Source organism: Pezoporus flaviventris, unplaced genomic scaffold (genome assembly GCF_033815535.1).
Source record: "Pezoporus flaviventris isolate CSIRO_AGI_PZ_B2104156 unplaced genomic scaffold, CSIRO_AGI_Pfla_v1 ptg000103l, whole genome shotgun sequence".
Taxonomy (NCBI): Eukaryota; Metazoa; Chordata; class Aves; order Psittaciformes; family Psittacidae; genus Pezoporus; species Pezoporus flaviventris.
The window spans coordinates 393,450-407,715 of NW_026892651.1; positions in this window are offsets into that span (position 1 = coordinate 393,450).

Consider the following 14,266-nt stretch of genomic DNA (forward strand, 5'->3'; position numbering starts at 1 on the left):
TAGTTTTTTCTTTTTCTAACCCATTTCTGCCTATTTCTAAGTCGTTTGAAGGCTTGTTTAATTTTATTTTTCTAACCTATTTTTCTCAATTTCTAACAATTTTTAGCATTTTTTTCTTTTTCTAACCCATTTTTCTCAAATTCCAACTCTTTTAAAGCCTTTTTTTCCCTGTTCTAACCCATTTTTTCAATTTCTAAACAATTTTTTAGAAGTTTTTTCCTTTTCTAACGGCTTTTTGCCCATTTCTAAGTTGTTTGATTTCCTTTTCTAACCCATTTTTGTCAATTTCTAGCAATTTTTAGCAGTTTTTTCCTTTTTCTAACCCATTTTTGTCAATTTATAACAATTTTTAGCAGTTTTTTCTTTTCCAACCCATTTTTGTCAATTTCTAACAACTTTTAGCATTTTTTTTTCCTTTTCTAACCCATTTTTGTCAATTTCTAACAATGTTTTAGTAGTTTTTTATTTTTCTAACCCATTTCTGCCTATTTCTAAGTCGTTTGAAGGCTTTTTTAATTTTATTTTTCTAACCCATTTTTCTTAATTTCTAACAATTTTTAGCATTTTTTTCTTTTTCTAACCCATTTTTCTCAAATTCCAACCCTTTTAAAGCCTTTTTTTCCCTGTTCTAACCCATTTTTTTCAATTTCTACACAATTTTTTAGAAGTTTTTTCCTTTTCTAACGGCTTTTTGCCCATTTCTAAGTTGTTTGATTTCCTTTTCTAACCCATTTTTGTCCATTTCTCAACGCTTTTAAGGCGTGTTTGGCAATTTCTAAACAATGCTTGCCATTTCTATCCCCTTTTTGCCCATTGGAAACACATTGACGGCCTTTAAGGGGCATTTCTATCGTACCTTTGGCAAGTTTCAACAGGTTTTAAGCCAGTTTTTTCCTTTTCTTACTAGTTTTTGCCCCTTTTTTTTGTGTTTTCAGTCATTTTTGGACATTTCTAACCCATTTTTGTGACTTTCTAACCCATTTTAAGCCATTTTTCCCTTTTCTAACCCATTTTTGTAAAATTACAACCGATTTGAAACATTTTTGTCCTTTTCTAACCCATTATTGTCAATTTCTTACAATTTTTGAGAAGTTTTTTCTTTTTTCTAGCCCATTTTTGTCAATTTCTAACAATTTTTGAGAAGTTCTTTTCCTTTCTAACCCATTTCTGCCAGTTTCTAACAATTTTTAGCAGTCTTTTACATTTTCTTACCCATTTTTGCCCATTTCTAAGTCGTTTGAAGGTTTTTTTTATTTTACTTTTCTAACCCATTTTTGTCAATTTCTAACAATTTTTAGCATTTTTTTTCCTTTTTCTAACCCATTTTTGCCAGTTTCTAACAATTTCTTAGCAGTTTTTTACATTTTCTAACCCATTTTTGCCCATTTCTTAGTCGTTTGAAGCCTTTTTTTATTTTACTTTTCTAACCCATTTTTGTCAATTTATAACAATTTTTAGCTGGTTTTTTCCTTTTCTCACCCATTTTTCTCAAATTCCAACCCTTTTAAAGCCATTTTTCCTTTTCGAAACCTTTTTTGTCAACTTGCAACCCTTTCGAAGCCATTTTTTTCTTTTCTAACCCATTTCTTGTCAATTTCTATCAATTTTTAGCAGTTTTTTCTTTTCGAAACCCATTTTTGTCAATTTCTAACAACTTTTACCAGCTTTTTCCTTTTCTAACCCATTTTTGTCAATTTCAAACAAGTTTTACCAGTTTTTTTTTCTTTTTCTAACCCATTTTTCTCAATTCCAACCCTTTTAAAGCCATTTTTCGTTTTCTAAACCTTTTTTGTCCACTTCCAGCCCTTTTGAAGCCATTTTTTTTCTTTTCTAACCCATTTTTGTCAATTTCTAGCAATTTTTAGCAGTTTTTTCCTTTTTCTAACCCATTTTTGTCAATTTATAACAATTTTTAGCAGTTTTTTCTTTTCCAACCCATTTTTGTCAATTTCTAACAACTTTTAGCATTTTTTTTTCCTTTTCTAACCCATTTTTGTCAATTTCTAACAATGTTGTAGTAGTTTTTTATTTTTCTAACCCATTTCTGCCTATTTCTAAGTCGTTTGAAGGCTTTTTTAATTTTATTTTTCTAACCCATTTTTCTTAATTTCTAACAATTTTTAGCATTTTTTTCTTTTTCTTACCCTTTTTTCTCAAATTCCAACCCTTTTAAAGCCTTTTTTTCCCTGTTCTAACCCATTTTTTTCAATTTCTAAACAATTTTTTCGAAGTTTTTTCCTTTTCTAACGGCTTTTTGCCCATTTCTAAGTTGTTTGATTTCCTTTTCTAACCCATTTTTGTCAATTTCTAGCAATTTTTAGCAGTTTTTTCCTTTTTCTAACCCATTTTTGTCAATTTATAACAATTTTTAGCAGTTTTTTCTTTTCCAACCCATTTTTGTCAATTTCTAACAACTTTTAGCATTTTTTTTTCCTTTTCTAACCCATTTTTGTCAATTTCTAACAATGTTTTAGTAGTTTTTTATTTTTCTCACACATTTTTGCCCATTTCGAATTCCTTTGAATGCTTTTTTAATTTTACTTTTCTAACCCATTTTTCTCAATTTCTAACAATGTTTTAGTAATTTTTTCTTTTTCTAACCCATTTTTGCCCATTTCTCAACACTTTTAAGCCGTGTTTGGCAATTTCTATCCCCTTTTTGCCATTTCTATCCCCTTTTTGCCCATTTGAAACTCATGGAAAGCCATTTTTGGTCATTTCTTTCGTATCTTTGTCAAGTTTCAACAGGTTTTAAGCCATTTTTTTCCTTTTCTTACTAGTTTTTGCCCCCTTTTTTTTTGTTTTCAGTCATTTTTTGGCCATTTCTAACCCATTTTTGTGACTTTCTCACCCATTTTAAGCCATTTTTCCCTTTTCTAACAAATTTTTGTCAAATTCCAACCCTTTTGAAGCCATTTTTTTCCTTTTCTAACCCATTTTTGTCAATTTCTACCAATTTTTAGCAGTTTTTCTCCTTTCTAACCCATTTTTGTCAATTTCTAACAATTTTTTAGCGCTTTTTTTCCTTTTCTAACCCATTTTTGCCCATTTTTAAGTCATTTGAAGCCTTTTTTCTTTTCCTTTTCTAACCAATTTTTAGCAGGTTTTTTTTCTTTTTTCTAACCCATTTTTCTCAATTCCAACCCTTTTAAAGCCATTTTTCCTTTTCTAAACCTTTTTTGTCAACTTCCAACACTTTCGAAGCCTTTTTTTTTCCTTTTCTAACCCATTTTTGTCAATTTCTAACAATTTTTTAGCGCTTTTTTTCCTTTTCTAACCCCCTTTTGCCCATTTCTAAGTCGTTTGAAGGCTTTTTTAATTTTACTTTCCTAACCCATTTTTTGTCGTCTTCAAAGTCGTTTGAAGCCATTTTCGGATTTCCTTTTCTAACCCATTTTTGTCCATTTCTCAACGCTTTTAAGCCGTGTTTGGCAATTTCAAAACAATTTTTGCCATTTCTATCCCCTTTTTGCCCATTTGAAACTCATGGAAAGCCATTTTTGGTCATTTCTTTCGTATCTTTGGCAAGTTTCAACAGGTTTTAAGCCAGGTTTTTCCTGTTCTTACTAGTTTTTGCCCCATTTTTTTCCTGTTTTCACCCATTTTTGTCAATTTCTAACCCATTTTTTCCCATTTCTAAGTCATTTGAAGCCGTTTTTTCTTTTCCTTTTCTAACCAATTTTTAGCAGTTTTTTTTTCTTTTTTCTAACCCATTTTTCTCAAATTCCAACCCTTTTAACGCCATTTTTCAATTTCTAAACCTTTTTTGTCAACTTCCAACCCTTTCGAAGTTTTTTTTTTCCTTTTCTAACCCATTTTTGTCAATTTCTAACAATTCTTAGCAGTTTTTTTCCTTTTCTAACCCATTTTTGCCCATTTCTAAGTCGTTTGAAGGCTTTTTTAATTTTTCTTTTCTAACCCATTTTTCTCATTTTCTTACAATTTTTTAGCGTTTTATTTCCTAACCCATTTTTCTCAAATTCCAACCCTTTTAAAGCCTTTTTTTCCTGTTCTAACCCACTTTTTCAATTTCGAACAATTTTTTTAGAAGTTTTTTCCTTTTCTAACCTCTTTTTGCCCATTTCTAAGTTGTTTGATTTCCTTTTCTAACCCATTTTTGCCCATTTCTCAACGCTTTTAAGCCGTGTTTGGCAATTTCTATCCCCTTTTTGCCCATTTGAAACTCATGGAAAGCCATTTTTGGCCATTTCTATCGTATCTTTGGCAAGTTTCAACAGGTTTTAAGCCAGGTTTTTCCTTTTCTTACTAGTTTTTGCCCATTTTTTTCTTGTTTTCAGTCATTTTTAACCATTTCTAACCCATTTTTGTGACTTTCTCACCCATTTTAAGCCATTTTTCCCTTTTCTAACCCATTTTTGTAAAATTCCAACTGATTTGAAGCATTTTTTTCCTTTTCTAACCCATTTTTGCCAATTTCCAGCATTTTATAGCAGGTTTTTTTCTTTTTCTAACCCATTTTTCTCAATTCCAACCCTTTTAAAGCCTTTTCTAAACCCATTTTTGTCAACTTCCAACCCTTTGGAAGCCATTTTTTTTTCTTTTCTAACCCATTTTTGTCAATTTCTAACAATGTTGTAGTAGTTTTTTGTTTTTCTAAGACATTTTTGCCCATTTCGAATTCCTTTGAATGCTTTTTTAATTTTACTTTTCTAACCCATTTTTCTCAATTTCAAACCATGTTTTAGCAATTTTTTCTTTTTCTAACCCATTGTTGCCCATTTCTCAACACTTTTAAGCCGTGTTTGGCAATTTCTATCCCCTTTTTTCCTTTTCTAACCCCTTTTTGCCCATTTCTAAGTCGTTTGAAGGCTTTTTTATTTTTATTTTTCTAACCCATTTTTTGTCCTCTTCAAAGTCGTTTGAAGCCATCTTCGGATTTCCTTTTCTAATCCGTTTTTGTCCAATTTTTTATCAGTTTTTTACCTTTTCTAACCCATTTTTGCCCATTTCTAAGTCATTTGAAGCCGTTTTTTCTTTTCCTTTTCTAACCAATTTTTAGCAGTTTTTTTTCTTTTTTCTAACCCATTTTTTTCAAATTCCAACCCTTTTAACGCCATTTTTCAATTTCTAAACCTTTTTTGTCTACTTCCAACCCTTTCGAAGTTTTTTTTTTCCTTTTCTAACCCATTTTTGTCAATTTCTAACAATTCTTAGCAGTTTTTTTCCTTTTCTAACCCATTTTTCTCATTTTCGTACAATTTTTTAGCGTTTTATTTCCTATCCCATTTTTCTCAAATTCCAACCCTTTTAAAGCCTTTTTTTCCTGTTCTAACCCACTTTTTCAATTTCGAACAATTTTTTTAGAAGTTTTTTCCTTTTCTAACCTCTTTTTGCCCATTTCTAAGTTGTTTGATTTCCTTTTCTAACCCATTTTTCTCAAATTCCAACCCTTTTAAAGCCATTTTTCCTTTTCTAAAAATTTTTTGTCAACTTGCAACCCTTTCGAAGCCATTTTTTTCTTTTCTAACCCATTTTTTGTCAATTTCTATCAATTTTTAGCAGTTTTTTCTTTTCAAAACCCATTTTTGTCAATTTCTAACAACTTTTACCAGCTTTTTCCTTTTCTAACCCATTTTTGTCAATTTCAAACAAGTTTTACCAGTTTTTTTTTCTTTTTCTAACCCATTTTTCTCAATTCCAACCCTTTTAAAGCCATTTTTCGTTTTCTAAACCTTTTTTGTCCACTTCCAGCCCTTTTGAAGCCATTTTTTTTCTTTTCTAACCCATTTTTGTCAATTTCTAGCAATTTTTAGCAGTTTTTTTCCTTTTTCTAACCCATTTTTGTCAATTTATAACAATTTTTAGCAGTTTTTTCTTTTCCAACCCATTTTTGTCAATTTCTAACAACTTTTAGCATTTTTTTTCCTTTTCTAACCCATTTTTGTCAATTTCTAACAATGTTGTAGTAGTTTTTTATTTTTCTAACCCATTTCTGCCTATTTCTAAGTCGTTTGAAGGCTTTTTTAATTTTATTTTTCTAACCCATTTTTCTTAATTTCTAACAATTTTTAGCATTTTTTTCTTTTTCTAACCCATTTTAAGCCTTTTTTTCCCTGTTCTAACCCATTTTTTCAATTTCTAAACAATTTTTTAGAAGTTTTTTCCTTTTCTAACGGCTTTTTGCCCATTTCTAAGTTGTTTGATTTCCTTTTCTAACCCATTTTTGTCCATTTCTCAACGCTTTTAAGCCGTGTTTGGCAGTTTCTAAACAATGTTTGCCATTTCTATCCCCTTTTTGCCCATTGGAAACTCATTGAAGGCCTTTAAGAGCATTTCTATCGTACCTTTGGCAAGTTTCAACAGGTTTTAAGCCAGTTTTTTCCTTTTCTTACTAGTTTTTGCCCCATTTTTTTCCCTGTTTTCACCCATTTTTGGCCATTTCTAAGTCATTTTTATGACTTTCTAACCCATTTAAAGCCATTTTTCCCTTTTCTAACCCATTTTTGCATAATTACAACCGATTTGAAGCATTTTTTTCCTTTTCTAACCCATTATTGTCAATTTCTTACAATTTTTGATAAGTTTTTCTCTTTTTTCTAGACCATTTTTGTCAATTTCTAACAATGTTTTAGTAGTTTTTTCTTTTTCTAACCCATTTCTGCCTATTTCTAAGTCGTTTGAAGGCTTGTTTAATTTTATTTTTCTAACCTATTTTTCTCAATTTCTAACAATTTTTAGCATTTTTTTCTTTTTCTAACCCATTTTTCTCAAATTCCAACTCTTTTAAAGCCTTTTTTTCCCTGTTCTAACCCATTTTTTCAATTTCTAAACAATTTTTTAGAAGTTTTTTCCTTTTCTAACGGCTTTTTGCCCATTTCTAAGTTGTTTGATTTCCTTTTCTAACCCATTTTTGTCCATTTCTCAACGCTTTTAAGCCGTGTTTGGCAATTTCTAAACAATGTTTGCCATTTCTATCCCCTTTTTGCCCATTGGAAACTCATTGAAGGCCTTTAAGGGCATTTCTATCGTACCTTTGGCAAGTTTCAACAGGTTTTAAGCCAGTTTTTTCCTTTTCTTACTAGTTTTTGCCCCATTTTTTTTGTGTTTTCAGTCATTTTTGGACATTTCTAACCCATTTTTGTGACTTTCTAACCCATTTTAAGCCATTTTTCCCTTTTCTAACCCATTTTTGTAAAATTACAACCGATTTGAAACATTTTTGTCCTTATCTAACCCATTATTGTCAATTTCTAACAATTTTTGAGAAGTTCTTTTCCTTTCTAACCCATTTCTGCCAGTTTCTAACAATTTTTAGCAGTTTTTTTCTTTTCTTACCCATTTTTGCCCATTTCTAAGTCGTTTGAAGGTTTTTTTTATTTTACTTTTCTAACCCATTTTTGTCAATTTCTAACAATTTTTAGCATTTTTTTTCCTTTTTCTAACCCATTTTTGCCAGTTTCTAACAATTTCTTAGCAGTTTTTTACATTTTCTAACCCATTTTTGCCCATTTCTTAGTCGTTTGAAGCCTTTTTTTATTTTACTTTTCTAACCCATTTTTGTCAATTTATAACAATTTTTAGCTGGTTTTTTCCTTTTCTAACCCATTTTTCTCAAATTCCAACCCTTTTAAAGCCATTTTTCCTTTTCTAAAAATTTTTTGTCAACTTGCAACCCTTTCGAAGCCATTTTTTTCTTTTCTAACCCATTTTTTGTCAATTTCTATCAATTTTTAGCAGTTTTTTCTTTTCGAAACCCATTTTTGTCAATTTTTAACAACTTTTACCAGCTTTTTCCTTTTCTAACCCATTTTTGTCAATTTCAAACAAGTTTTACCAGTTTTTTTTTCTTTTTCTAACCCATTTTTCTCAATTCCAACCCTTTTAAAGCCATTTTTCGTTTTCTAAACCTTTTTTGTCCACTTCCAGCCCTTTTGAAGCCATTTTTTTTCTTTTCTAACCCATTTTTGTCAATTTCTAGCAATTTTTAGCAGTTTTTTCCTTTTTCTAACCCATTTTTGTCAATTTATAACAATTTTTAGCAGTTTTTTCTTTTCCAACCCATTTTTGTCAATTTCTAACAACTTTTAGCATTTTTTTTCCTTTTCTAACCCATTTTTGTCAATTTCTAACAATGTTTTAGTAGTTTTTTATTTTTCTAACCCATTTCTGCCTATTTCTAAGTCGTTTGAAGGCTTTTTTAATTTTATTTTTCTAACCCATTTTTCTTAATTTCTAACAATTTTTAGCATTTTTTTCTTTTTCTAACCCTTTTTTCTCAAATTCCAACCCTTTTAAAGCCTTTTTTTCCCTGTTCTAACCCATTTTTTTCAATTTCTAAACAATTTTTTAGAAGCTTTTTCCTTTTCTAACGGCTTTTTGCCCATTTCTAAGTTGTTTGATTTCCTTTTCTAACCCATTTTTGTCCATTTCTCAACGCTTTTAAGCCGTGTTTGGCAATTTCTAAACAATGCTTGCCAGTTCTACCCCCTTTTTGCCCATTGGAAACTCATTGACGGCCTTTAAGGGGCATTTCTATCGTACCTTTGGCAAGTTTCAACAGGTTTTAAGCCAGTTTTTTCCTTTTCTTACTAGTTTTTGCCCCATTTTTTTCCCTGTTTTCACCCATTTTTGGCCATTTCTAAGTCATTTTTATGACTTTCTAACCCATTTAAAGCCATTTTTCCCTTTTCTAACCCATTTTTGTATAACTACAACCGATTTGAAGCATTTTTTCCTTTTCTAACCCATTATTGTCAATTTCTTACAATTTTTGATAAGTTTTTCTCTTTTTTCTAGACCATTTTTGTCAATTTCTAACAATGTTGTAGTAGTTTTTTCTTTTTCTAACCCATTTCTGCCTATTTCTAAGTCGTTTGAAGGCTTGTTTAATTTTATTTTTCTAACCTATTTTTCTCAATTTCTAACAATTTTTAGCATTTTTTTCTTTTTCTAACCCATTTTTCTCAAATTCCAACTCTTTTAAAGCCTTTTTTTCCCTGTTCTAACCCATTTTTTCAATTTCTAAACAATTTTTTAGAAGTTTTTTCCTTTTCTAACGGCTTTTTGCCCATTTCTAAGTTGTTTGATTTCCTTTTCTAACCCATTTTTGTCCATTTCTCAACGCTTTTAAGCCGTGTTTGGCAATTTCTAAACAATGTTTGCCATTTCTATCCCCTTTTTGCCCATTGGAAACTCATTGAAGGCCTTTAAGGGCATTTCTATCGTACCTTTGGCAAGTTTCAACAGGTTTTAAGCCAGTTTTTTCCTTTTCTTACTAGTTTTTGCCCCATTTTTTTTGTGTTTTCAGTCATTTTTGGACATTTCTAACCCATTTTTGTGACTTTCTAACCCATTTTAAGCCATTTTTCCCTTTTCTAACCCATTTTTGTCAAATTACAACCGATTTGAAACATTTTTGTCCTTATCTAACCCATTATTGTCAATTTCTAACAATTTTTGAGAAGTTCTTTTCCTTTCTAACCCATTTCTGCCAGTTTCTAACAATTTTTAGCAGTTTTTTTCTTTTCTTACCCATTTTTGCCCATTTCTAAGTCGTTTGAAGGTTTTTTTTATTTTACTTTTCTAACCCATTTTTGTCAATTTCTAACAATTTTTAGCATTTTTTTTCCTTTTTCTAACCCATTTTTGCCAGTTTCTAACAATTTCTTAGCAGTTTTTTACATTTTCTAACCCATTTTTGCCCATTTCTTAGTCGTTTGAAGCCTTTTTTTATTTTACTTTTCTAACCCATTTTTGTCAATTTATAACAATTTTTAGCTGGTTTTTTCCTTTTCTAACCCATTTTTCTCAAATTCCAACCCTTTTAAAGCCATTTTTCCTTTTCTAAAAATTTTTTGTCAACTTGCAACCCTTTCGAAGCCATTTTTTTCTTTTCTAACCCATTTTTTGTCAATTTCTATCAATTTTTAGCAGTTTTTTCCTTTCGAAACCCATTTTTGTCAATTTTTAACAACTTTTACCAGCTTTTTCCTTTTCTAACCCATTTTTGTCAATTTCAAACAAGTTTTACCAGTTTTTTTTTCTTTTTCTAACCCATTTTTCTCAATTCCAACCCTTTTAAAGCCATTTTTCGTTTTCTAAACCTTTTTTGTCCACTTCCAGCCCTTTTGAAGCCATTTTTTTTCTTTTCTAACCCATTTTTGTCAATTTCTAGCAATTTTTAGCAGTTTTTTCCTTTTTCTAACCCATTTTTGTCAATTTATAACAATTTTTAGCAGTTTTTTCTTTTCCAACCCATTTTTGTCAATTTCTAACAACTTTTAGCATTTTTTTTCCTTTTCTAACCCATTTTTGTCAATTTCTAACAATGTTTTAGTAGTTTTTTATTTTTCTAACCCATTTCTGCCTATTTCTAAGTCGTTTGAAGGCTTTTTTAATTTTATTTTTCTAACCCATTTTTCTTAATTTCTAACAATTTTTAGCATTTTTTTCTTTTTCTAACCCTTTTTTCTCAAATTCCAACCCTTTTAAAGCCTTTTTTTCCCTGTTCTAACCCATTTTTTTCAATTTCTAAACAATTTTTTAGAAGCTTTTTCCTTTTCTAACGGCTTTTTGCCCATTTCTAAGTTGTTTGATTTCCTTTTCTAACCCATTTTTGTCCATTTCTCAACGCTTTTAAGCCGTGTTTGGCAATTTCTAAACAATGCTTGCCAGTTCTACCCCCTTTTTGCCCATTGGAAACTCATTGACGGCCTTTAAGGGGCATTTCTATCGTACCTTTGGCAAGTTTCAACAGGTTTTAAGCCAGTTTTTTCCTTTTCTTACTAGTTTTTGCCCCATTTTTTTCCCTGTTTTCACCCATTTTTGGCCATTTCTAAGTCATTTTTATGACTTTCTAACCCATTTAAAGCCATTTTTCCCTTTTCTAACCCATTTTTGTATAACTACAACCGATTTGAAGCATTTTTTCCTTTTCTAACCCATTATTGTCAATTTCTTACAATTTTTGATAAGTTTTTCTCTTTTTTCTAGACCATTTTTGTCAATTTCTAACAATGTTGTAGTAGTTTTTTATTTTTCTAACCCATTTCTGCCTATTTCTAAGTTGTTTGAAGGCTTGTTTAATTTTATTTTCTAACCTATTTTTCTCAATTTCTAACAATTTTTAGCATTTTTTTCTTTTTCTAACCCATTTTTCTCAAATTCCAACCCTTTTAAAGCCTTTTTTTCCCTGTTCTAACCCATTTTTTTCAATTTCTACACAATTTTTTAGAAGTTTTTTCCTTTTCTAACGGCTTTTTGCCCATTTCTAAGTTGTTTGATTTCCTTTTCTAACCCATTTTTGTCCATTTCTCAACGCTTTTAAGCTGTGTTTGGCAGTTTCTAAACAATGTTTGCCATTTCTATCCCCTTTTTGCCCATTGGAAACTCATTGACGGCCTTTAAGGGGCATTTCTATCGTACCTTTGGCAAGTTTCAACAGGTTTTAAGCCAGTTTTTTCCTTTTCTTACTAGCTTTTGCCCCTTTTTTTTGTGTTTTCAGTCATTTTTGGACATTTCTAACCCATTTTTGTGACTTTCTAACCCATTTTAAGCCATTTTTCCCTTTTCTAACCCATTTTTGTAAAATTACAACCGATTTGAAACATTTTTGTCCTTTTCTAACCCATTATTGTCAATTTCTAACAATTTTTGAGAAGTTCTTTTCCTTTCTAACCCATTTCTGCCAGTTTCTAACAATTTTTGGCAGTTTTTTTCTTTTCTTACCCATTTTTGCCCATTTCTAAGTCGTTTGAAGGGTTTTTTTATTTTACTTTTCTAACCCATTTTTGCCAGTTTCTAACAATTTCTTAGCAGTTTTTTACATTTTCTAACCCATTTTTGCCCATTTCTTAGTCGTTTGAAGCCTTTTTTTATTTTACTTTTCTAACCCATTTTTGTCAATTTATAACAATTTTTAGCAGGTTTTTTCCTTTTCTCACCCATTTTTCTCAAATTCCAACCCTTTTAAAGCCATTTTTCCTTTTCTAAAAATTTTTTGTCAACTTGCAACCCTTTTGAAGCCATTTTTTTTTTTTCTAACCCATTTTTTGTCAATTTCTATCAATTTTTAGCAGTTTTTTCTTTTCGAAACCCATTTTTGTCAATTTCTAACAACTTTTACCAGCTTTTTCCTTTTCTAACCCATTTTTGTCAATTTCTAAACAATTTTTTAGAAGCTTTTTCCTTTTCTAACCGCTTTTTGCCCATTTCTAAGTTGTTTGATTTCCTTTTCTAACCCATTTTTGTCCATTTCTCAACGCTTTTAAGCCGTGTTTGGCAATTTCTAAACAATGCTTGCCAGTTCTACCCCCTTTTTGCCCATTGGAAACTCATTGACGGCCTTTAAGGGGCATTTCTATCGTACCTTTGGCAAGTTTCAACAGGTTTTAAGCCAGTTTTTTCCTTTTCTTACTAGTATTTGCCTTTTTTTTTGTGTTTTCAGTCATTTTTGGCCGTTTCTAACCCATTTTTGTGACTTTCTAACCCATTTTAAGCCATTTTTCCCAAATTACAACCGATTTGAAGCTTTTTTTTCCTTTTCTAACCCATTTTTGTCAATTCCTTAAAATTTTTGAGAAGTTTTTTTCTTTTTTCTAGCCCATTTTTGTCAATTTCTAACAATTTTTGAGAAGTTCTTTTCCTTTCTAACCCATTTCTGCCAGTTTCTAACAATTTTAGCAGTTTTTTTCCTTTTCTTACCCATTTTTGCCCATTTCTAAGTCGTTTGAAGGTTTTTTTAATTTTACTTTTCTAACCCATTTTTCTCAATTTCTAACCCATTTTTGAAAAGTCTTTTTCTTTTTTCAAACCCATTTTTGTCAGTTTCTAACATTTTTTGAGAAGTTCTTTTCCTTTCTAACCCATTTCTGCCAGTTTCTAACAATTTTTAGCAGTTTTTTCCTTTTCTCACCCATTTTTCTCAAATTCCAACCCTTTTAAAGCCATTTTTCCTTTTCGAAACCTTTTTTGTCAACTTGCAACCCTTTCGAAGCCATTTTTTTCTTTTCTAACCCATTTTTTGTCAATTTCTATCAATTTTTAGCAGTTTTTTCTTTTCGAAACCCATTTTTGTCAATTTCTAACAACTTTTACCAGCTTTTTCCTTTTCTAACCCATTTTTGTCAATTTCAAACAAGTTTTACCAGTTTTTTTTTCTTTTTCTAACCCATTTTTCTCAATTCCAACCCTTTTAAAGCCATTTTTCGTTTTCTAAACCTTTTTTGTCCACTTCCAGCCCTTTTGAAGCCATTTTTTTTCTTTTCTAACCCATTTTTGTCAATTTCTAGCAATTTTTAGCAGTTTTTTCCTTTTTCTAACCCATTTTTGTCAATTTATAACAATTTTTAGCAGTTTTTTCTTTTCCAACCCATTTTTGTCAATTTCTAACAACTTTTAGCATTTTTTTTCCTTTTCTAACCCATTTTTGTCAATTTCTAACAATGTTGTAGTAGTTTTTTATTTTTCTAACCCATTTCTGCCTATTTCTAAGTTGTTTGAAGGCTTGTTTAATTTTATTTTTCTAACCTATTTTTCTCAATTTCTAACAATTTTTAGCATTTTTTTCTTTTTCTAACCCATTTTTCTCAAATTCCAACTCTTTTAAAGCCTTTTTTTCCCTGTTCTAACCCATTTTTTCAATTTCTAAACAATTTTTTAGAAGTTTTTTCCTTTTCTAACGGCTTTTTGCCCATTTCTAAGTTGTTTGATTTCCTTTTCTAACCCATTTTTGTCAATTTCTAGCAATTTTTAGCAGTTTTTTCCTTTTTCTAACCCATTTTTGTCAATTTATAACAATTTTTAGCAGTTTTTTCTTTTCCAACCCATTTTTGTCAATTTCTAACAACTTTTAGCATTTTTTTTCCTTTTCTAACCCATTTTTGTCAATTTCTAACAATGTTGTAGTAGTTTTTTATTTTTCTAACCCATTTCTGCCTATTTCTAAGTCGTTTGAAGGCTTTTTTAATTTTATTTTTCTAACCCATTTTTCTTAATTTCTAACAATTTTTAGCATTTTTTTCTTTTTCTTACCCTTTTTTCTCAAATTCCAACCCTTTTAAAGCCTTTTTTTCCCTGTTCTAACCCATTTTTTTCAATTTCTAAACAATTTTTTAGAAGCTTTTTCCTTTTCTAACCGCTTTTTGCCCATTTCTAAGTTGTTTGATTTCCTTTTCTAACCCATTTTTGTCCATTTCTCAACGCTTTTAAGCCGTGTTTGGCAATTTCTAAACAATGCTTGCCAGTTCTACCCCCTTTTTGCCCATTGGAAACTCATTGACGGCCTTTAAGGGGCATTTCTATCGTA